The following is a 25,993-nucleotide window of genomic DNA, read 5'->3' on the forward strand; positions in this document are numbered from 1 at the left end:
TTGGGCTTAAACCCGATTCGAGAGAGATTAACTCTCCCCAGGTCACCCACCACGTCGAAGTGGTGGAGGAACAATGCGGCAAATCTTCACCCATCCTAAGGACCACATGTGTCCGGATTCCTGATCCCTCCAAGCCGAACACCCGCGGAGGGGAGGACGTCACTCAAGCCCTGAACCTAAAGTCAGGCAGCGGGCCTGATTCATTGGATAACATCCAAGAACCCAAGCTTCCGAGTTCGGAAATTTCTTGGCCCCTGAGTCTCAGATCGGGCGAGGTTCCGGATTTAAATCCACCCGCCTACCCAAATATAAGGGATCTATCCCAAATTCGGCAAGAGCCCAGAGAAACAGTACACCATTACTGGGCCAGATTCCTCCTGGTTATGAACAGGATAAAGGACTGCCGCGAGGGGGATGCAATTTCATTCTTCTGCAACAACTGCACGGACATCGAAATCCTCAACGCCATAAGTCACCGTGAAATTACACACTTCGCCGACTTGGCATCCATAGTACGAAAGTATTGTGCGACAGAAAGCGTTCGGAAAACCGAAACAAAATTCTGGGACAATCTGACCCTGAATACAATCCCAGTACGAAACAAAAGGGCGCATTATAGCCAGGCACCTGGGCCAAACAACAAAAAACAAAAACCCTCTATAGGGTATGGAACCATACTGGAGGGATGGCTCAATGGACCCTGTAAAATTCATAGTACAGAGGGCGCCACACCAACTCATAGCCTTAGAGCATGTTGGATACTCCGGCAGGTGGCCAGAAGTGGCGAGGAGCTTCTAACTCCAGAATCTGCAGAGCACCACCCCAGGAATGCCAGTACGGTATCAACAGTCTTCGAGACTTCCGCATCAAACAATGCGAGGAAACGAACACGCCGCAGCCTTGCCGAAGTCTACAAGGTAGCGACAATAAACCCATGGAGTGACACGGCTATTACCTTTAATGTCAGTGACGAACCTAAATTCCGGACAGCCCGAGCACCAACCGCACTGGTCCTCAGTCCAATAGTGGACGTCTTTTGGCTTACCAAGGTACTCCTAGACGGTGGAAGCGGATTGAACCTCATTTATGAGGAAACCCTACGAAAAATGGAAATAGACTGGAGCCACATTGAGCGAAGCAACACAACCTTTAGAAGAATAATCCCCAGTCGGGAAGCGTGCTGTACGGGAAAAATCACACTGGATGTGGTGTTCGGCACGCCGGATAATTACAGATCTGAGGAGGTCACATTTCAAGTGGCCCCGTTCAGCAGCGGATACCATGCTCTGTTAGGGCGAGAGGCATTCACAATTTTCCAAGCTATACCCCATTACGGGTACATGAAGCTCAAAATGCCCGGACCCAACGGAATCATCACTCTCACTAGCGATCCGGACATAGCGCTCCGCGCCGAAAACAAGACAGCCGCACTGGCCCTCGAGGCATTATCCGAAGCCCTAGCGGCCGAGGAACTAACTGCGTTGCGCTGCATGATGGACAGGGACGACGTGATACTCGACAAAAGATCCAAGTCCACCTCCTTCAAGCCGGCAGACGAAATAGTCAAGTTCCAAGTCCATCCAACGGACACTACAAAAATGGCCTCCATCGGGGCACAACTAAACCCTGATGTAGACGCCGCACTAAGAGAATTCCTACGCGGAAATTGGGACATTTTTGCCTGGCACCCTTCAGACATGCCAGGAATCCCACGCAGGCTGGCCGAGCACAGCCTGAACATCCTAAAGGATTCAAGCCTGTTAAGAAGGCTCTTCGGTGTTTCTCCGAACCTAAGAGACAAGCCATGGGAGAGGAGCTAGCCAAACTACTGGAAGCCGGATTCATCAGAGATATAAAACATCCGGACTGGCTAGCAAACTTGGTGATGGTACCAAAGAAGGACAAATCCTGGCGCCTATGCGTTGATTTCAATGACCTCAACAAGGCCTGCCCAAAGGATCCCTTCCCCCTCCCCCGCATTGATCAAATCATCGACGCCACTGCAGGACACGATTCATTGTGTTTCCTCGATGCATACTCTGGCTACCACCAAATTAACATGGCAGAGTCAGACCAAGCCGCAACAGCATTCATCACCCTATACGGCCCATTCTGCTTCAACACAATGCCCTTCGGGCTCAAAAACGCTGGCGCAACATATCAGCGCATGATTCAGACATGTCTGGCCAACCAGATCGGCAAAACAGTTGAAGCATACATGGATGACGTGGTCATCAAAACAAAGCATGTCGAAACTCTAATAGACGACTTGAGGCTCATGTTCGATAACCTCCAAACATATGACATTAGGCTTAACCCGGAAAAATGCGTTTTCGGCGTACCAGCCGGAAAGCTCTTGGGCTTCATCATATCCGGTAGAGGAATTGAAGCAAACCCAGCCAAGATCTGAGCTCTGTCACAATTGGATATTCCAAAAGATCTCAAACAAATACAAAAATTGACTGGATGTGTGGCGGCTCTAAGCCGCTTCATCTCCCGCTTAGGGGAAAAGGCATTACCCCTTTACCGCCTCCTCCGGCACACCGAACACTTCGAGTGGACGGATGCCGCCACGGCCGGACTCGAAGAAATAAAAGCCATACTGGCAACAAACCTGGTCCTGGCCGCGCCTAACATCGGTGAACCAATGTTGTTATACATTGCGGCAGCTCACCAAGTTGTAAGCGCAGTCCTCGTCGTTGAACGAGAAACGGACGGACACAAATTCCCTGTCCAGAAACCAGTCTACTACGTGTCCACTATCCTCACTCCATGCAAGTCCCGGTACCCGCATTACCAAAAGATAGCATACGCAGTGTTCATGGCATCCCGGAAGCTACGACACTACTTTCAAGAGTGTTCAATAACAGTAGCCTCCGAAGTAGCTCTTAATGATATCATAAACAACCGTGATGCAACGGGCCGGATTGCCAAATGGGCCATTGAGCTCCTCCTGTTCGACATAACCTATAAGCCACGGCGAGCCATCAAGTCGCAAGCCTTGGCCGACTTTGTCGCTAAATGGATTGAAGCCGAACTCCCTAAAGAGTACGGCACATATTCCAACTGGACCATGCACTTCGACGGCTCCAAAATGCTGGCGGGTCTGGGGGCTGGCGTTGTTCTAACGTCCCCAACAGGAGATACAGTCCAATATGTACTCCAGATAATGTATACGGACTCCAACAATGCAGCCGAATACGAGGCCCTTCTACATGGCCTCCGGATGGCAGTCTCCATGGGCATTCAATGCCTAGAGGTGCGTGGGGATTCGAACCTCGCGATATCCCAAATAAACAGAGACTTTGATGCTAAAGATCCGAAAATGGCAGCTTATCACAACACCGTCCTAAATATGTCAGCTCGGTTTGAAGGGCTCGAATTTCACCATATAGTCCAGGAAAACAATCAGGCAGCAGACGTCTTGGCACGCATCGGCGCAAAGCGCGATGTAGTCCCCCCCCCCAACATTTTCCCGGAAAGGCTATCCAAGCCATCCGTATAGTGGGAAGGGGAAACCAGAAATTACAATCCGGACCTAGCCTCACCACCTGACATCAAACATTCTGACGCAACGGAAGACTCCGCCAATGAGGTAACACCCTTAGCCCACGTAATAATGGCAGTAATTGCCCCGTGGACAGAACCATTCTTAGCCTACTTAACTAGGCAGGAACTTTCCGAGGACCAAAATGAGGCACGCTGCATAGTACGGCGATCTAAAGCCTATAAAGTCCACGAAGGAGAGCTTTACAAGAAAAGCACCACCGGAGTCCTTCAAAGGTGTATCTCCGAAGAGGAAGGGCGGAACCTTCTGGCTGAAATTCATGCCGGACTCGGCGGGCACCACGTCGCAGCCCGGGCCCTTGTAAGCAAGGCCTTCCATACTGGATTTTATTGGCCGACGGCCCGGGCAGATGCTCAGGACTTAGTCCAGTGATGCGTTGGTTGCCAATTATTTGCTAATCAAAGCCACATGCCACCTACCGCCCTCCAAACTATACCCATTACCTGGCCTTTTGCGGTCTGGGGGCTTGACATGGTTGGACCCCTTAAAGGAGGAACCCACAAGCAAAAATATCTACTGGTCATGGTGGACAAATTCACCAAATGGATAGAGGCCAAGCCTGTTAAGACGGCCGAATCCGGACCGGTGATAGACTTCATATCAGGGGTTGTACACCGTTACAGCGTCCCCCACAGCATCATCACGGACAACGGCACAAACTTTACGGCCGACGAGGTTAAACTCTGGTGCAAAAACATGGGCATCAAGCTCGACTGTGCTTCAGTCTATCACCGACAAACTAACGGTCAAGTCGAACGAGCCAATGGTCTAATCATGAGCGGCATCAAACCCAGATTAGTGCGATCCCTCAAGGAATCTGACACGCACTGGGTAGAGGAGCTCGACTCCATACTCTGGGGGCTGCGGACCACGCCGAATCGCACTACCGGATTCACACCATTCTTTATGGTATACGGTGCAGAGGCAGTCCTGCCCTGCGACATAATTCATGACTCACCTCGCATGCGCATGTACGAAGATAGAGAAGCCGAGCTCGATCGGCAGGACAGTTTGGACGCATTGGAGGAGCAGCACGACGTGGCAAAAGCCCGTTCCGCATTCTATCAACAGCAGGCTCGAAGATATCAAAGCAGAGAAGTATGGGCCAAAACTTAAAATGTTGGCGAACTAGTTCTATGCCTGCCGGACAAGAAAAAGGACAAACTCAAGCCCAAATGGGAAGGTCCCTTCGTCATCGACCAAGTCCTGACTGGGGGAGCGTACCGTCTGCGAAATGCATCGGATAACCGACTCGAGCCGAACCCATGGAACACAGCACGCCTATGAAGATTCTACGCCTAGCGCCGGACTCTATGTTCGTCTCCTTCCTCTATCTATTTTTTACACATTAGCTGCCTTATATTTCTCTCCTTCTCCCTCCCTTTTTCTTACAAGCCCTTAAGGGCTCGCTTGCGCATTGTTCGCATATAATTGACGCGCTACCCGCGCTCATTATACCTGGGGGCTTCTTTATCAGAAGCTTGTATACATGGGCCTCATGCCCAACACATGTGTCACACTTCCGCATGTACCTTTTATTCACCATTATATGCATCGATATGACTTAAGTTTTGGCCAAGCTGGGTTGCCTGGCTCCTGTGCTTACCCCTACGTTCCCGATTGTTCGGCTAGGTGGTAAAGGGAGCACCTCTGCGATTGTTACAGCCGGGTCAGCTGGATGTGTACCTCAGACTGGGTGAAGCCGAAAGCTAGCGTTCTTAAGGGAATATTCGGTCGGTGAACTAAAAGATGATTTTTCACTTGTTTATTTATCTGCCCCCAGATGCTTTTCTGCTTTTTCCGCAGACCGGACATGCACTTTAGGGCATGCCTCCCAGGGAAAGGAACCCCTAATGGAACTATTCTCCCTGGAAGGTGTTTCTTACTAACCATGTAATATAACATAACTAGTTGGGCGCTTGTCTGCTAAAGCACTTATGACCCCTACGCCTGGTCTCCACGCATACCCGGTTCTTACATAACCGAGAGGGTATTCGGACACACTCCGGACTATCGGGTCCGGAGGTTGAAGCGAAAAGGTCCGCAATGACAAATGATCTACAATCCGGCTAGAAGGCATTTTACATGTCATTTTAAATTACATAGTCAATTTGACTAGGTATATTCTTCTTGAATACCATCCAACAGGCTATCCAATTTACAGTCCTGTTGGGAATACTTGGCGGCCAGCTCTACCTGGCCGAACACTAAACTGACAGGGATCTCCTTCCCGTCGGGCCCCACAGGTCCGACCTCGGCCATGTGGTTTGGGTCAGCCTTCGTGTACTGCGTCTTCACCATGGCCCAGGCCTCCCTGGCGCCTTGACGGCAGGCCGAAATCTTCCATAATCGGAAGCGCTGCCGCGCTCCCTTTAGCTTCTCTGCAAGCTCTCCAAGGCCTTCGGGCATGGAGAGGGATGGCCACAAGGAATGGACGACGCCTTGCATCGCCTGCCGAACTTGTTCGTGCAGTTGCGATAGCTCGGGAAGAAGGTCACACGTAGAACCGGGCATTTCCTCCGCAGGCCAACCTGTCAGCATACCTACATACATAACTCTGTCAATCGACTTCCTCGCCGAACTCTTTTTCGAAGATTCGCTCAAGCACTTAAAAATGTCGCGTCGAAGTCGCCGATTCTCCTTCATGGAATCCGACAGCTGAGCACGAACATCCTTTAGTTCCTCGCCCAGCTGGGTATTGGCATCTTGAAGCTTGTTCTTCTCTTGCCTCACCCGCGTAAGCACGCTCTCGCCGGCCTTTAACTGGCGTAAGAGTTGTTGCTTGTCTGGATCCACCCCAGCCCCATCTGTGTTGTTATTGTCAGAATTGCACACATGCCGCACTTCACAAACACGCTTATCTTTCGAAGCATATATTACCTGAGGGGGTCTCCTTGGCATTTTCTGTGGTGGTTAGTGCGGCCTTAAGTTGGGCTTTGCACTCTTCCAGCTCCTGGGACAGTTGCGTATTCTTTTTTGTAAGATCCTGCTTATCAAATGATCCTTAAATTAGTTATTTTAACTGTTTCAAGTCTCAGGGGCTACTGACATATATAACCATCAGATTTACTCACTCATATGTCTTTTACATACTGCTCTGTGGCTCTGGCTAGACCATTTTGAGCGGCACGGAGGTACGCATCTCCCGTATTAAAGGCGTCCAATGCCTCTTGGGAAAAACATGCATCGCGGAGAACAGTCCGGCGACGCCTGTGGTTCATGGCACTCTCCACCTCTGAATTGGTGGCAGAAAGCCCGTCCATGTCCTCTGTCGGAGGAGCGTCCGGTGCGCGCCCCATGTTAGCCTCCGCTCCCGGACCCAGCCTTGAAGCGGCCGGTGGATATAGTCCGGCGGGCGCTCTTCTTCCTGAAGAGAGCATGAGCGTTAGTATGCCTTGAGGGCATAAACCCTGGGCATTAAAATTGCACGCCGTAGCATTGCGCCGGCGTCTCGATCCGGTCCGCACTTCTTTTTAGCCCGTTGGGCCTCGATGGCCCTTGTTGGCTAGCCACCACGGGCTCGGCCCTCCACCTCAAGGACTTCCCCTACAAAAAACGCCATTGGTATACGATGATCAAAAATAAGCACGAATGGATCCTCTTGAAAATACTGGGACTTCGGTCTCGGTTACCTTTGAGGCTGGAAGTAGTCCGGGATAATCGGCCGTAATGGCCACCAAGGTGTTGTCCTTGCTCAATTGATGAAACACCCCATCAATCAGCTCCACACATAAGTCCGGGTCCTCTTGGGAGTCCGGGTCGAGGACCATTCCGGGTCCTCGGGTTGTGGAGGAGGGATGTTTATCTCCTTTACAGTCTGGCATAGCTCCTGCGTTGAAGTTGCTAGACTAAGTACTTAACTATGGGAATATGAAAACGGATAGGCAAGTGAAAGTGTTCGCTTACCCAGCTTGGAGGATTGTACATAGAAAATCCGCCCCATGGGTTGACACGAAGGAATTCCTCCTCTTCTCCCTTGTACAAAGCGGATAAGATCTTCGTTAGAGTGGCAGCCGAATCCGGCCCCTTGCGGCTGCACCGGGTGGCGTCGTCCTCCCCGTTGAAATCCCACATGGGGTGGCCTCTGTACTGAAGCGGCTGCACCCCCCGCGTAATGCATGTGGCCATGACTTCGATCATGGTCAGTTCGGAATGAGCTAACAACCTTATCCGGCTCATCAGGTAAAGGACATCCCTGTCAGTTTCCCTCTGGGGGCTCCGTGGACGCCAGCTCAGGCGTTTCTTTAAGGGGGCATTATTGAACTCAGGGAGGCCGATCCGTACAGGGTCCGGCAGAGGGACGTCGTCTATATAAAACCATTCTGAAGGCCATTCCTAGGACGCCTTCTTTGGGGTTCCGGGTAGATATCTGGTCCCGGCGACGCGCCATAGTTCGGCTCCGCCCACTTGATAAATTGACCCCTCCTGAGAGCGGGGCACAAGGCAGAACAACCTCTTCCACAGCGTGAAATGGGCCTCGATGCCCAAAAACAGCTCGCAAAGGGCCACGAAGCCCGCAATATGCAGTATGGAGGCAGGCGTGAGGTGGTGTAACTGGAGACCATAGAACTCCAGTAACCCCTGGAGAAACGGATGAATTGGAAATCCGAGCCCTCTTATCAAATAAGGGACAAGGCATACCCGCTCTCCTTTGGAGGGATTGGGGACGCTCTCCGCCTGTTCTCCGCCACTATAGGTAGCTAGCCCGGCTCGAACTAGGACCATGTACGCTGGGGGGAGGAGCCCCTTGGTTTGGAGCGTTACTAGCTCACTGTGCGGTACGGAACACCTCACCCAATCTCCGGGCCGAGGGATGGAGGGGCGAGAGGAGGAGCTGCGTTGATCGGCAATGGTAGAATGGATCTTTGTGGAATGCGCTCCGATGGATGCTCGCGGAGGGAAGATGGTGTGATTTCGGATCTAAAATCCCCGTCTCTTTTATAGGCGGCCCCTTTGCGCAGCTAAGGGGGTAAATGATAAAAAGAACCCATGTCTTTTCGCATTCTTTTGACATGTGGAAGATGGCCATTATTGGGCATAGAAGCCGAGGAGCGCAGCATGCACCAGAAGTCGGACACTATTCGACAGGTACATGGAATTTGGAAAAGAACCCGCCTTGCAATGTCGAAGACAAATTTGCGCGCCGGACTCATCGTCATTGAAGCCTGGTTCGGGGGCTACTGAGGGAGTCCTGGATTAGGGGGTGTCCGGATGGCCGGACTATGACCCTTGGTCGGACTCCCGGACTATGAAGATACAAGATTGAAGACTTCGTCCCGTGTCCGAATAGGACTTTCCTTGGCGTGGAAGGCCAGCTTGGCGATACGATATGAAGATCTCCTCCCATTGTAACCGACTCTGTGTAACCCTAGCCCTCTCTGGTGTCTATATAAACCGGAGGGTTTTAGTCCCTAGGACGAACAACAATCATACCATAGGCTAGCTTCTAGGGTTTAGCCTCTCTGATCTCGTGGTAGATCAACTCTTGTACTATCCATATCATCAATATTAATCAAGCAGGAGTAGGGTTTTACCTCCATCGAGAGGGCCCGAACCTGGGTAAAAACATCGCGTCCCTTGTCTCCTGTTACCATCCGCCTAGACGCACAGTTCGGGACCCCCTACCCGAGATCTGCCGGTTTTGACACGGACAGCGGGTATCGTTATTTTCTGGCCTTCACAGATGATTGGAGCAGATATGGGTATATCTACTTGATGAAACATAAGTCTGAAATAGTTGAAAGGTTCAAAGAATTTCAGAGTGAAGTGTAAAATCATCATAACAAGAAAATAATGTTTCTGTGATCTGATCGTGGAGATGAATATTTGAGTTACGAGTTTGGCCTTCAGTTAAAACAATGTGGAATAGTTTCACAAACTCATGCCACCTGGAACACCACAGCGTGACAGTGTGTCCAAACTTCATAACCGCACTTTATTTGATATGGTGCGATTAGTGATGTCTCTTACCGATTTACCAATATCATTTTGGGGTTATGCATTAGAGATAGCTACATTCACATTAAATAGGGCACCATCTAAATCTGTTGAGACGACATCGTATGAACTATGGTTTAGCAATAAACCTAAGATGTCGTTTCTTAAAGTTTGGAGCTGTGATGCTTATGTGAAAAGTTTTAACCTGATAAGCTCGAACCCAAATCAGAGAAGTGCATCTTCATAGAATACCCAAAGGAAACTGTTGGGTACACCTTCTATCACAGATCCGAAGCCAAGATATTCGTTGCTAAAATGGATCCTTCTAGAGAAGGAGTTTCTCTTAAAAGAAGTGAGTGGGAGGAAAGTAGAACTTGATAAGGTAATTGTACCTTCTCACGAATTGTAAAGTAGTTCATCACAGAAATCAGTTCTAGTGATTCCTACATCAATTAGTGAGGAAGTTAATGATGATGATCATGAAACTTCAGATTAAGTTTCTACAGAACCTCATAGGTCTTCCAGAGTAAGATCCGCACCAGAGTGGTACGGTAATCCTATTATGGAGGTCATGTTACTTGACCATGGCGAACCTACGAACTATGAGGAAGCGATGATGAGCCCAGATTCCCCGAAATGGCTTGAGGTCATGAAATCTGAGATTGGATCCATGTATGAGAACAAAGTGTGGACTTTGGTGGACTTGCCCGATGATCGGCAAGCCATAGAAAATAAATGGATCTTCAAGAGAAGACGGACGCTGATAGTAGTGTTACTATCTACAAAGCTCGACTTGTCGCAAAAGGTTTTTTGACTAGTTCAAGGTGTTGAATACGATGAGATTTTCTCACTCATATCGATGCTTAAGTTTATCCGAATCATGTTAGCAATTGCCACATTTTATGAAATTTTGCAAATGGATGTCAAAACTGCATTCCTTAATGGATTTATTAAAGAAGAGTTGTATATGATGCAACCAGATGGTTTTGTCAATCCTAAAGGTGCTAACAAAATGTGCAAGCTCTAGTGATCCATCTATGGACTAGTGCAAGCATCTCGGAGTTGGAATATACGCTTTGATGAGTTGATCAAAGCATATAGTTTTATACAGACTTGCGGTGAAGCCTGTATTTACAAGAAAGTGAGTGGGAGCACTACAACATTTCTGATAAGTATATGTGAATAACATATTGTTTATCAAAAATAATGTAGAATTTTCTGGAAAGCATAAAGGAGTATTTGAAAAGAGTTTTTCAAAGAAAGACCTCGGTGAAGCTGCTTACATATTGAGCATCAAGATCTATTGAGATAGATCAAAATGCTTGATAAGATTTTTTTTTCAATGAGTACATACCTTGATGAGATTTTGAAGTAATTCAAAAAGGAACAGTCAAAGAAGAAGTTCTTGCATGTGTTGCAAGGTGTGAAGTTGAGTAAGACTCAAAACCCGACCATGGCAGAAAATAGAAAGAGAATTAAAAGTCATTCCCTATGCCTCAGTCATAGGTTCTATAAAGTATGCTATGATGTGTACCAGACCTATTGTATACCTTGCTCTGAGTTTGGCAAGGGAGTACAATTTTTATCTACGAGTAGATCACTGGAACAGCGGTTAGAAAATCCTTAGTGAGGACTAAGGAAATATTTCTCGATTATGGAGGTGATAACATGATCGTTGAGAATGATGTTGAATACGATGAGATTTTCTCACTCGTGTCGATGCTTAAGTCTGTCCGAATCATGTTAGCAATTGCCACATTTTATGATATCTGGCAAATGGATGTCAAAACTGCATTCCTTAATGGATTTATTAAAGAAGAGTTGTATATGATGCAACCAGAAGGTTTTGTCGATCCTAAAGGTGCTAACAAAATGTGCAAGCTCCAGCGATCCATCTATAGACTGGTGCAAGCATCTTAGAGTTGGAATATACGCTTTGATGAGTTGATCAAAGCATATGGTTTTATACAAACTTTTGGAGAAGCCTGTATTTACAAGAAAGTGAGTGGGCGCTCTGTAGCATTTCTAAAACTATATGTAGATGACATATTGTTGATTGGAAATGATATAGAAATTCTGGATAGCATAAAAGGATACTGGAATAAGAGTTTTTCAAAGAAAGACCTCGGTGAAGCTGCTTACACATTGAGCATCAAGATCTATAGAGATAGATCAAGACGCTTGATAAGATTTTTCAATGAGTACATACCTTGATAAGATTTTGAAGTAGTTCAAAATGGAGTAGTCAAAGAAGGAGTTCTTGCCTTTGTTGCAAGGTGTGAAGTTGAGTAAGACTCAAAACCCGACTATGGCAGAAAATATAAAGAGAATGAAAAAGTCATTCCCTATGCCTCGGCCATAGGTTCTATAAAGTATGCTATGCTGTGTACCAGACCTATTGTATACCTTGCTCTGAGTTTGGCAGGGGAGTACAATATTGATCTAAGAGTAGATCACTGGACAGCGGTCAAGAATATCATTAGTGAGGACTAAGGAAATATTTCTCAATTATGGAGGTGATAAAAGAGCCAGTCGTAAGAGTTACATCGGTGCAAGCTTTCACACCAATCCAGATGAATCTAAGTCTCAATCTGGATACATATTGAAAGTGGGAGCAATAAGCTAGAGTAGCTCCGTGTAGAGCATTGTAGACATAGAATATTTGCAAAATGCATACGGCTCTGAATGTGGCAGACCCGTTGACTAAACTTCTCTCACGAGCAAAACATGATCATACCTTAGTACTCTTTGGGTGATAATCACATAGCGATGTGAACTAGATTATTGACTCTAGTAAACCCTTTGGGTGTTGATCACATGACGATGTGAACTATGGGTATTAATCACATACAGATGTGAATATTGGTATTAAATCACATGGTGATGTGAACTAGATTATTGACTCTAGTGCAAGTGGGAGACTGAAGGAAATATGCCCTAGAGGCAATAATAAAGTTAATATTTATTTCCTTATTTCATGATAAATGTTTATTATTCATGCTAGAATTGTATTAACCGGAAACATAATACATGTGTGAATACATAGACAAACATAGTGTCACTAGTATGCCTCTACTTGACTAGCTCGTTAATCAAAGATGGTTAAGTTTCCTAACCACAGACATGAGTTGTCATTTGATTAACGGGATCACATCATTAGGAGAATGATGTGATTGACTTGACCCATTCCGTTAGCTTAGCACTTGATCGTTTAGTATGTTGCTATTGCTTTCTTCATGACTTATACATGTTCCTATGACTATGAGATTATGCAACTCCCGTTTACCGGAGGAACACTTTGTGTGCTACCAAACGTCACAACGTAACTGGGTGATTATAAAGGAGCTCTACAGGTGTCTCTGAAGGTACATGTTGAGTTGGCGTATTTCGAGATTATGATTTGTCACTCCGATTGTCGGAGAGATATCTCTGGGCCCTCTCGGTAATGCACATCACTATAAGCCTTGCAAGCAATGTGAATAATGAGTTAGTTGCTGGATGATGCATTACATAACGAGTAAAGAGACTTGCTGGTAACGAGATTGAACTAGGTATTGGGATACCGACGATCGAATCTCGGGCAAGTAACATACCGATGACAAAGGGAACAACGTATGTTGTTATGCGGTTTAACTGATAAAGATCTTCGTAGAATATGTAGGAGCCAATATGAGCATCCAGGTTCTGCTATTGGTTATTGACCGGTAACGTGTCTCGGTCATGTTTACATAGTTCTCGAACCCGTAGGGTCCGCACACTTAAAGCTTCAATGATAGTTATATGAGTTTATGAGTTTTGATGTATCGAAGGTTGTTCGGAGTCCCGAATGTGATAAAGGACATGACGAGGTGTCTCGAAATGGTTGAGACATGAAGATTGATATATTGGAAGCCTATATTTGGATATCGGAAGTGTTCCGGGTGAAATCGGGATTTTACCGAAGTACCGGGGGTTACCGGAACCCCCGGGGGCTTAATGGTCCATAGTGGGCCTTAATGGAGAAGAGGAGAGGTGGCTAGGGCTAGGACGCGCGCCCCTCCCCCTAGTCCGAATAGGACAAGGAGAGGGGGGCGGCGCCCCCCCCCTTTCCTTCCTCTCTCTCCCTCCTCTTTCCCCCCTTCTCCAAGTCCAACAAGGAAAGGAGGGAGTCCTACTCCCGGTGGGAGTAGGACTCCCCGTGGCACGCCTCCTCCCTGGCAAGCCGCCCCCTCCCCCCTTGCTCCTTTATATACGGGGGCAGGGGGCACCTCTAGACACAACAATTGATCTCTTGATCTCTTAGCCGCGTGCGGTGCCCCCCTCCACCATAGTCCTCCTCGATAATATTGTAGCGGTGCTTAGGCGAAGCCTTGTGACGGTAGAACATCAAGATCGTCACCACTGAGGGAGTCCTGGATTAGGGGGTATCCGGACAGCCGGACTATACACTTTGGCCGGACTGTTGGACCATGAAGATACAAGACTCAAGACTTCGTCACATGTCCGGATGGGACTCTCCTTTGTGTGGAAGACAAGCTTGGCGATCCAGATATTAGATTTCCTTCTTTGTAACCAACTCTGTGTAAACCCTAGCCCCCTCCGGTGTCTATATAAACCGGAGGGTTTAGTCCTTAGAGACACAATCATAATCATCATAGGCTAGCTTCTAGGGTTTAGCCTCTACGATCTCGTGGTAGATCAACTCTTGTAATACTCATATCATCAAGATCAATCAAGCAGGAAGTAGGGTTTTACCTCCATCGAGAGGGCCTGAACCTGGGTAAAACATTGTGTCCCTTGCCTCCTGTTACCATTAGCCTTAGACGCACAGATCGGGACCCCCTACCCGAGATCCGCCGGTTTTGACACCAACATTGGTGCTTTCATTGAGAGTTCCTCTGTGTCGTTGATGCAAGGCTCGATGGCTCCTTCAATCATCAACAACAATGTGGTCCAGGGCGAGACTTTTCTCCCCAGACAGATCTTCGTGTTTGGCGGCTTCGCACTGCGGGCCAATTCGCTTGGCCATCTGGAGCAGATCGACAGCTACGCCCCTAGCCACCAGGTCAGGTTCGGAAACTTGAACTACACGGCCGATATCCGCGGAGACTTGATCTTCAACGGATTCGGGCCTATGCCAGGAGCGCCGAACGGTCACGACGAGCACGACTTAGACCTGCTATCGGACAATGCTTGGGATATCACACCTGCAGGAGCTCCGGACCTAAATCCAGGGCAGATTGCGTCGTCCGAAGACGGGTGGATGGACCCCGCCCCGGAGGCCGCACACTCATCGGCGATAGAGCCGAGCACCGGCTTCACTCCCAAGGAAGCCTGTGACACCGGACCCCCGGACTTGTGTCCGACTGTAGGTTCCAGTCCGCGCACCCGCGAACCTGCCAAATCTGGTTGGGCTCCGGTAATGGAGTTCACCGCTGCGGATATCTTCCAGCACTCGCCCCTTGGCGACATGCTGAACTCGTTAAAGTCTCTCTCTTTGTCAGGAGACTCTTGGCGGAACTATGTCTGGCCCGAGTGGGAAGCAGGCGACAAGGGATTCGTTACCCACCCACCACCCACTTCATCACCATGATCGATGATTTAACTGATGTGCTTGACTTCGACTCTAAAGACATCGACGGTATGGACGATGATGCAGGAGAAGAACAGGAACCACCGCGCACGGGGCGCTGGATAGCCACCTCCTCATATGATATATATGTATGTTGGACACTCCGAAAGAAACCAATGGCGATGAGGCAATGGCGAATAACCCCTCAAGGAAGAAAGCAAAGCATGGTCGTCATCGGCGCCGCTCCAAGCCCCACCACAGCAATACCGCCACAGGAGACAAAAACAATCCGGATGGTGCCAAAGATGAATACAATCCCGATCAGCCTGCCTTTGAGTAGGCCAGACAGGCGATGGACGGATACTTGAGGAGGACAACTACACGCCCCCCTCCGAAGACGAGGTGAGCCTCGGCGACGATGAATTCGGCATGCCCGAGGATCCCGCAGAGCAAGTTCGCTTTAAGCGATGGCTTATGGCCACGGTGAAAAGCCTGAAAAAGAAGCAACAACAGCTCAAAACCGACCAAGATTTGCTCACAGATAGATGGACCAAGGTCCTGGCAACCGGGGAATACGGACTCGACCGCCCCACCAAGGGCTACACAAAGCACAATTCGCTAACTCAACCTGAGAAGGAGGTCCTAAATCCCACACCCCGATGCCAATACACCATGGTCCGGGGCAATACATAGGAAACGCGAGGCAGCATCCATAAGCCTCGACGCAACAGACTTAAGCGTCACAAAAATAATGATGATGACCAAGACAAGGGAGTTGGTGCTGAATTTCGTGGCCCCCAGTCTGGTCAGCGGGGAAAGAACAGCTCAGGCCCATCCGGCCCGGGCAGCATACTCGACCAACCATGTCAATTCATGGCACCCCAAGAGTAGCGGCCAAGCATACGAATAGAGAATGTCGGATCCTCAAAACAAAACGGCCGGCCGCGCGCTGGAAGCAATGAAAAGAGATCTCAAAAAATAAGAAGCCCTGACCACCAAACATGGCGAGGTCAAAGGAAGATCCTCCGCAGTACAAAAAAATGGTCGATCATCTCCGATCACATAGACTACCCGGACAATACCAGCCATAGCAACTTAATTGCACTTACCATCAACCCAATAGTTTATGGGTTCCATCTCACACGAGCCCCTATGGGCATAACGGGCAGCCCAAACTCGCTGCGCCAGGACAAAATTTGCCAGATAGGTATTGACCACTCGAGGATCAATCCCATTAATAACATCTTCTAAAAGATGTCGTCCTAGGTGCAAAGGCCAAGTTTTACAGGCCCACCACCCTGGAGGTTACCTTCGGACAACCAAACAAATACCATGCCGAAGAATAAGTCTTCGGCATTGTCCCCTTATACAGTAACTACCATATACTATCGGGACGAACCACGTTGGCTAGACTCAACGGGATACAACATTAGGCCAAACCCGCATGACATAGTCACAATTATGGGCAAGGCCGAACTCCACCCTCATAGTGGAAATCATACCGCCGCTGGAATAGCGAGTTGTGCCCATTTATCAAATTTCGATTTGGCAGCCAACTACCCGGACACCAACTGAGGATTCCGATCTACTTTATGGCATGATAGCCTGGTTCGTCCAGGCTCCGATCAGGCACCCGCGGTTCAACCACAATATGACATGCAGCTGCCCTTAAGCATTTGTCTTTGCAGACTGACTTTTGCGCAGAACAGGATTGGCGACATGGAATCAGCTCGGACGCATAAGGCGGGAACACATAAGTACCCCCCCCCAAGGAGATAGTCCGGATACACTTCGGATCCATACACAACCTCCTTCAGTCCGGCCACGACAGGTTCCGCCAGTACACCTCTTTTCATACGCATAAACCGTACTCATACGCATAGACATGTCACTCTACTAAAATAACACTCACCAGCCGTCGTTCCTCACTGACGCTCTTTTCTTCGTCATAACGGCACCCACACATAGTGTCATGCCCCACTATGCCAGGGGCTTCATAATACTCATAATATGGCAACAAAGTCCGGCCACCTTTTCGGTCGCTCGGCACACCGAACTTATAGCACTATATGCATCAGCTCTGAATCATGTCTTGGGTCATTGGTTGGGTTTGCCCGGCTCCCATGGTTTGGTACCTTATGTTCCACTCCATCGGCTAAGGTAGCGCTGGGAGAACTACAGCGATTGTGTCCCGGTTCTTCCGGACGAGCACCTCAGTAGAGAAAGTAGAAAACTGACTGTCATGATACAGCGAGAGCTGGTCAGCTGTTCGAGAGGTTGTAAAATCTTTAAAGATTTATTCCGCATAATGCCATTATAAATGCAAAGTGTGACGGATCGGTCTTCCAATCAGACACCGTTAGAGCCCCTCGTACGGTCTTCCGAACACCAGGGGCTGCGCCCACCATACTCGAATTCCTATGGCTAAGTGAGACTGATAAAGCCCTATAGTCTGATTGCCTAGTTCGCGGTGATGAACACCTCCTTCAAGGACCCAAAAATGGGACAAATAGTGTTCAGGTATGTCCCGAACACCCCCGTACTTTTTACGTGGTGGCAGAAGCCGACGACTGGCCAACTCTCAGGATTTATATATACCAAATGGCCGCACAGGAAGAAAAAAATGTTCATATAACAGGCAATAAACAATAAAAGTGCCAGTATCCCACATTACAAAGGACAGCATGACTGCCTTTAGGGAAATATAGTGTCTTTTGTACACTGATCCGCCACAAGGAGGGCTCCTTTCAGGACACCTTCATAGTATAATTCAGGCTTGCGATGCTCCTTACCCTCTGGCGGTCCCTCGGTCATCAACTTTTCAGCATCAAGCTTCCCCCAGTGCTCCTTCGCACGGGCAAACGCCATGCATGCACCCTCTATACAGATCGATCGCTTAATGACGTCGAGCCGAGGGCAAGCACCAACAATCCGCTTCACGAGTCCGAAGTACTGCTTGGAATTGGCTCAGCGGGCCACAACCGGACAACTAAGTCCTTCATGGCTAGTTTGGCTTCCTAGTGCAGTTCGACCAGCTGCTTCAGCTGATCGATAAAGGGCACCGGATAATTCGGCACCAAATACTACGACCAGAAATGCTTCTCCGCATACTTCTTCTCCTCAGCCCGGTAGAATTGGGCAGCATCAGATATGCTGCGCGGCAGGTCCGCAAACGCCCCTGGAGAAACAAGAATTCAGCTAGTTGCTTAGAGTTCCTCCCATTACTATGTAAAAATTGCTTTGAGTACAAAAGGCCTTACCAGCCGCAACCTTCCATGCCTCCTGAATGTCCTTCAGAGCACCTCGGGCTTCTTCCTGAGCATCATCTGCGGCTTGGAGAGCTTGGGCGAGTTCGGATTCTTTCCCTGGTAGACTCTGCTCCAAGGTCTCGCTTTTCTTCACTGCCTCCTGGAGCTCTCGCTCAGCTTCAATGACCCTGGCCTCGTGTTTCTCGCGAAGAGACTGCTCGGCGGCGGCCCTCTTGTCGGCTTCGGCCACAACCTTCTTCAGTGCCTCAATTTCGGCACTCGCTTCTAGAGCATACAATTCAAATATTTTCATCAGGCACAACTACTAATTCGTGGTCAACTAGGCAAAGGGTTTCGACATACCTTGCTTGTCCTCCAACTGCTTCTTCACGCGGACAAGTTCTTCTTCGGCCCGTTCCAGACTCTGCTTTAGTTCGGACACCTCCGCATTATGAGAGGCGATCGTCGCTACAGACGCCTGTTTTCAAACAAAGGGATATACGTCATTAACTGAGTCTCCTGCAATGCGGAAATTTGATCCACTGTCCGGCTCTCTCTCTTTCAACGGACAGTGCATCAAGGGCTACTACTCATACTATGATAATCTTCCAAAGGTTTCTAAAAACATACCTCAAAGCCTTTTATAAGGCTAAGGCAGGATTCATTCAGCCCGCTCTCAGCGGACCGAATCTTCTCAATCATCGCACCCATGAGGGAGCGATGTTCATCGACGATGGATGCACTTTTTAGCACTGTCGATAGACCGCCCGGCAACTCTGCTTGGACAGAGGTTGCTGGCGGAGCGGGCTTGCCTCTCTCTGTCAAGGGGGGCTACTCACCAATCCTGGAGCTTTAAAGGTCTCCACGACCGTGTCCGGATGCGGGCCGAATCCAAGATCGCCCCCGCCATCGACATTCATGGGAACCGCTGCTCCCGTGTATCCGTCCCCAGATATATGCCCTCCCTGGTCTGGGCCCGCTTGAGATGACACCTCGGTGTCGCGCCTAGGCTTCGGGGAAGGGGCCTCTGGAGGCGTCTCAGTCTCCAGGGCATCTGAGCTCAGTGAATCCTCCGAGGAGGACTGTTCGGCGCGAGACCTCGCCAGGCTGCACAAAGTATGGCAACAGTTAAACTACTACATCCTAATAACCCCGGGCGCGTATGCATGTTTGGATTTCGTGTACTCACGACTTTACCAGGGGCTGGGCCCTGGGATCCCACTCCGGGCTGCTATTGGCAGCCATGGTGGACGCCTCCGGGAGGGAACCTTTCCCCCTCTTTGGCGATTCGGCCTCCAGGGATGAGGAAGCCGTCCTTTTCTTCCCTCCCCCCATGGAGGACTCGTCTTCTTCCTCCTCCTCTTCATCTTCGTCTTCGGAGGAGGGATGATCGCTAGAGTCTTCAAATTTTGTGTTTGAAGCGTCGCGGCGATGGAGGCCGCTCCGGGTCTTCTTGACCTTCTTGGAGGCCTCTTTCTTTGGCGCCTCGTAAGGCGCTGGGACCAGCATCTTCGTCAGAAGAGGCCCCGTCGGTTCCTCTGGCAGCGGAGCCGGACAGTGAATCCGCCCCACCTTCTTTGTCCATTCCTGGGATAATTGCAGAAAGCACAATAAGGCATCTCCCTGGGGATACGCCAGCTAAACATGGATAGACAGAACATAGCAATGACTTACCGGACTTGCGGAGCGGGACAGTTGATACCCGCGGTCTTCGGCGGAGCCCCGGCTTGCCGGACTTGAAGAGCACCTTCCAAATATCCTTGTGTGAGGAGCCGTAGAGCTCCCGTAGGGTCTGGTGCTCAGCTGGATCATATTCCCACAAGCCGCAGGCTCGGTGCTGGCAAGGGAGAACCAGGCGAACTAACATCACCTGGACTACATTGACAAGTTTGACATCCTTGTCTACCACGCTCTGGACGTGTGTCTGGAGCACCGACAGCTCATCAAAGGAGAACCAGTTCAGGCCCTTCTTGGGCCAGGACGTAAGCCGCAGCGGGGCTCCGGATCTGAATTCAGGAGCAGCGGCCCACTTTTTACCACGAGGCTCGGTGATATAGAACCACTGCTGCTGCCACTCCTTGACGGAATCATTGAAGGTGCCCAACGGCCATGTGACCTTGGGCATCTTGCTCACCATGGTGCCGCTGCACTCAGCATGCTCGACGTTAACCACCTTGGGCTTCACATTGAAGATCTTCAGCCATAAGCCGAAGTGGGGCGAAATGCGGAGGAAGGCCTCACACACGACGATAAACGTCGAGATATTGAGGAAAGAATTCGGGGACAGGTCATGAAAATCAATCCTGTAGTAATACATGATGCCGCAAACAAATGGGTGGAGGGGAAACCCAAGCCCGCGGACAAAATGAGGAAGAAACACGACCCTCTCATGGGGCTCCGTAGTGGGGACGATCTGTCCCGCCGTCGGGAGACGGTGGCCGATTTTCTTGGCCAAGTACCCGGCCTCTCGGAGCTTTTTGATATCCTTCTCTCGGACTGTAGAAGCCATCCATTTGCCTCTTGCTCCAGATCCGGACATCTTCGGTGAACCTCCCTTCGATGGAGAAGACGAGCGCTTGGGCACTAGGGCTCGAGCAAAGGGGAATGGGCGAGCGGAAGGGAAAGGCATGGGTAAAGAGGAAGAGACCTTATCTCTTTATAGAGGTGATAAAAGCTTTTGCGCCTCCCCACTTGCCTAGTGGAACCCGCTCGTTCCCCACTCACGACGATTAACGGTGCGGTTGGGCTGCCCGTGCCCGTATTAATAAAAGCCTCGCGATAAGGGGAACACGATCTCTGCTTCGACAAGACATGCCCGGGAAACCGCCTCACAATATGTACGGTGGTTGGTTGTGGAGAGACGGTTCAATAATGACTTGACCATGGTGTTATGCCATGTTATCTAAAGATGCCAGCAGGTTATATTTTTGGGATATCGTTCTCCCCATGATGGCATGTGAAGATCGTCTTGCAGATCCGGACACGATTTATGTGTTCGGTAATTACTTTGGAGTATTCGGAAGATGGAACCCGCCTTGCAATGCCGAAGACAATCTACGCGCCGGACTCATCGTCATTGAAGCCTGGGTCAGGGGCTACTGAGGGAGTCCTGTATTAGGGGGTATCCGGACAGCCGGACTATACACTTTGGCCGGACTGTTGGACAATGAAGATACAAGACTCAAGACTTCGTCCCGTGTCCGGATGGGACTCTCCTTTGTGTGGAAGACAAGCTTGGCGATCCGGATATTAGATTTCCTTCTTTGTAACCGACTCTGTGTAAACCCTAGCCCCCTCCGGTGTCTATATAAACCGGAGGGTTTAGTCCTTAGAGACACAATCATAATCATCATAGGCTAGCTTCTAGGGTTTAGCCTCTACGATATCGTGGTAGATCAACTCTTGTAATACTCATATCATCAAGATCAATCAAGCAGGAAGTAGGATTTTACCTCCATCGAGAGGACCCGAACCTGGGTAAAACATCGTGTCCCTTGCCTCCTGTTACCATTAGCCTTAGACGCACAGATCGGGACCCCCTACCCAAGATCCGCCGGTTTTGACACCGACAACCATGCCGTCATGCTGACGAAACTCTCCCTCGACACTCGGCTGGATTGGAGTTCGAGGGACGTCATCGAGCTGAACGTGTGCTAGAACTCGGAGGTGTCATAGTTTCGGTGCTTGATCGGTCAGGCCATGAAGACGTACGACTACATCAACCGCGTTGTTCTAACACTTCTCCTTTCGGTCTACGAGGGTACGTGGACAACACTCTCCCCTCTTGTTGCTATGCATCACCATGATCTTGCGTGTGCAAAGGAATTTTTTTTAAATTACTACGTTCCCCAACACATCATTGTGCTAACACTTCTGTTTCACAGGTAAAGTCTAAAGGCTATGAATATGTGCATTATTCTTCAAACCATTACATTCATAAGTCCTCGAAGAATTTCTCTGCTTATTCATATGCTTATCCTAACCCCTCTTCTGTTAAACGAAGTGCACTGGCTTCAATGCCATCTTTTTCTTATGGAGCTCGCAGTATGATGAACTCTTTGGCACCCCTTCAAATGTGGGTGGTGAAGAAAAAGAACTAATCTCTTATGCAGGGTTAGGTCTCCAGATGAACTTAATCGTCTGAAGAATTTGCTGGAGACCTGAATGTGCTTGAATGGACGCAAGCTAATCATGAAGAAATGAATTACTCAATTCTCACGTCCTCATAATTGCTATATCTGTTACTGCTGATGAAATTGATATCATATTCTTCACTGATGAAGTATATGAGTTTGTAAGTTGCACCAATTCATCTACAGGATGAACAACCCAAAGCTACTAAGTGGGTCCTCGATAGTGGATGTACAAATCACATGACCTGTGACAGGAACTTATTGATGGACACTACTTTATCTCCATCTCATCTGAAGCATATCACCTATGCTGACAAAGGCAAAAGCAAGGTATTGGGTCTAGGTAGGGTTGCGATCTCAAAGGATAGACACATGGACAATGTCATGCTTGTCGAGTGCTTAGGATTCAACCTCATGTCTATCTCAATGCTTTGTGATCTTGATATGGTTGTCGTCTTTGGGAAATATTGTTGCATTGTGCTAATGCAATCTGACAATTCCAAAGTCTTCGAAGGCTTTAGGAGAGGAGACTTGTATATTGTTGATTTCTCTGCGGGACCACAGCCTACCACATGTCTACTTGCAAAAGCTTCAGAAGGCTGGTTATGGCATCGATGACTTGGTCATGCTGCGATGAGGAACTTGCATACACTCGCGAAGAAGAAGCATGTCATTGGCATCGAGGGTGTCAAATTCCTCAAAGATCATCTTTGTGGGGCTTGTAAGGCTGGAAAGGTAACCAGGGCCAAGCATCCCTCGAAGACTATCATGACCACTTCTCGTCCCTTTGAATTACTTCACATGGATCTCTTTGGCCCTACTCATTATGCCATGTTCACTAATTATGCATCATTATATGGCTTTGTCATTGTTGATGATTATTCTCATTATACCTGGGTGCATATCATCACTTACAAAAATGAAATGCAGGAAGTCTTCAAACGATTTTCCTCAAGAGAATCTATGAACTTAGGTGTGAAGATCAAGCATATCAGGAGTGATAATGGAACCGAGTTTAATAACACGGTTCTCGATGAATATCTTGATATACTTGGTATTACTCACGAGTTATCTACTCCCTATACTCCTCGGTAGAATGGCGTCGTAGAGCACAAGAACATAACTCTTGTTGAGATGGCTCGCACTATGCTTGATGAATACAAGACTCGACAATGTTTTTGGCCAGATGCTATTGATGTTGCATGCCACATCATCAACAGGGTATATCTTCACAAATTCTTCAAAAATACCTCATATGAACTCCTCACTGACAAGAAACCCAATGTTAGTTATTTCAAAGTCATCGGTGCTAAATGCTGGATTAGAGATCCTCACCATCACTCTAAATTAGCACCGAAAGCACATGAGGGTTTTATGCTTGGTTACGGAAAGGACACATCACAAGGTTGTTGAAATTGTAGATGTGCGGTTCGATGAGACTAATGGCTTGCAAAGAGAGCACCTACCTCCTGTGCTAGATGAAATGTCACCTGAGAAATCCATCAAGTTCAAGGCTACTGAGGATGTCATCCCTACCAAAGAATCTGCTGAAGAAGTCATTTCGGATCGTGAAGAAAATCACGTTGGTGCTACTGAAGAAAATGGCCTCGAAGAAATTGTTGGGACAAATCAAAGTCGTCAACCTGCTCATCCTCGCGTTGCAAACAAAGTGCAGATTGAGAGAATCATCAACGACATCAACGCACCAGGTCCTCTCACGCGCTCAAAAGCTTCATATTTGTCTAACTTTTGCGGGCATTTTGTGTTTGTCTCTATCACAGATCCCACCAAAGTTGATGAAGCATTCATGGAATCTAAGTGGATTCAAGCTATGCAAGATGAATTGCATCAATTCGAGCTCAACAATGTGTGGGAGCTTGTCAAGCGACCAGACCCATGCAAGCACAACATCATCGGCACCAAATGGATCTACCACAACAAACAAGATGAAAATGGCCTTGTGGTGAGGAATAAGGCTCGTCTTGTAGCTCAAGGCTACACACAGGTTGAAGGAGTTGATTTCGATGAAACTTTTGCACCTGTTGCTAGACTAGAAGCTATTCGCATATTACTTGCTTATGATAACCATCATAATATCATCTTACATTAAATGGATGTGAAAAGTGCATTCCTCAATGGTAAGCTTGAGGAAGAAGTATATGTTGCTCAACCACCAGGTTTTGAGGATCCAAAATTTCCAGATCACGTCTACAGACTCAACAAGGCCCTCTATGGCCTCAATCAAGCACCTCGGGCGTGGTATGATACATTGAAGGAATTCCTCATGAAGAAAGGCTCCAAACCCAGTTCACTTGACCCAACTCTTTTCACCAAAGCATATGATGATGAATTATTCGTGTGCCAAATATACGTTGATGATATTATCTTTGGCTATACTAACCAACATTACAGTGACGAATTTGCCTATATGATGAGTGAGGAATATCAAATGTCCATGATGGGAGAGTTGAAATTCTTCTTAGGTCTTCAATATCGTCAACAACACAATGGCATATTCATATCCCAGGAGAAATACCTCAAGGATGTGTTGAGAAAATTCAGCATGCAAGATTGCAAAGGCATCAAAATCCCTATGCCCACAAATGGCCATCTATGCACCGATGAAAATGGTAAAGACTTCGATTAAAAGGTATACCGATCCATGATTGGCTCTTTATTGTATCTATGTGCATCTAGGATGGATATTATGCTTAGTGTTTGCATGTGTGCCCAATTTCAAGCTACACTGAAGGAACCACGCCATAAGGTTGTGAACCATATTCTTCGATATATAGCTCACACTCCAACACTTGGATTATGGTATCCCAAGGGCTCTTCTTTTGATCTCATTGGATATTCTGAATTTGACTATGCTAGTCATCGGGTGGACTGCAAGTCAACATCAGGCACATGTCATTTCATTGACGATCCTTGGTATGTTGGTCCTCGAAGAAGCAGAACTACGTATCACTCTCTACTACTGAAGCTGAGTACATCGATGTTGGATCTTGTTGTGATCAATTGCTATGGATGAAGCAAACCCTCAAGGACAATGGCATCAATGTGAAGAATGTGCCACTCTACTGCGACAATGAGAGAGCTATCAAGATTGCTCACAACCCAGTTCAGCACTCGAAGACAAAGCACATCCAGATTCGTCATCATTTTCTTCATGACCATGTGTTGAAGGGCGACATCTCCATCGACCATGCAAATACTGAAGATCAACTGGCCGATATCTTCACAAAGCCCTTGGATGAGAAGAGATTTAGCAAGTTGCGGTGTGAGCTAAATATCTTAGAATCTTCGAATGTTTTTTGAAATGGACACGCATCCTAACACTTATGCAAATTTGATGACTTAGATGTGCAACACACGAAGTAATGTTTTTCTTCAACCAATGAAGACTAACCCTCTAAGTGTGAAGAAATTAATGAAGAATTTGATTCTCAGAACCCTACGACAATTGTACGCGGTGTCTGAAATCATCATTCTTATACGGTGGGTTACGCCACCAACCAAAGTTGAAAATCTACAATTTGACTTTCTGCAATTT

The sequence above is a fragment of the Triticum dicoccoides genome, chromosome 3B, assembly GCF_002162155.2.
Source record: "Triticum dicoccoides isolate Atlit2015 ecotype Zavitan chromosome 3B, WEW_v2.0, whole genome shotgun sequence".
NCBI classification, from domain to species: domain Eukaryota; kingdom Viridiplantae; phylum Streptophyta; class Magnoliopsida; order Poales; family Poaceae; genus Triticum; species Triticum dicoccoides.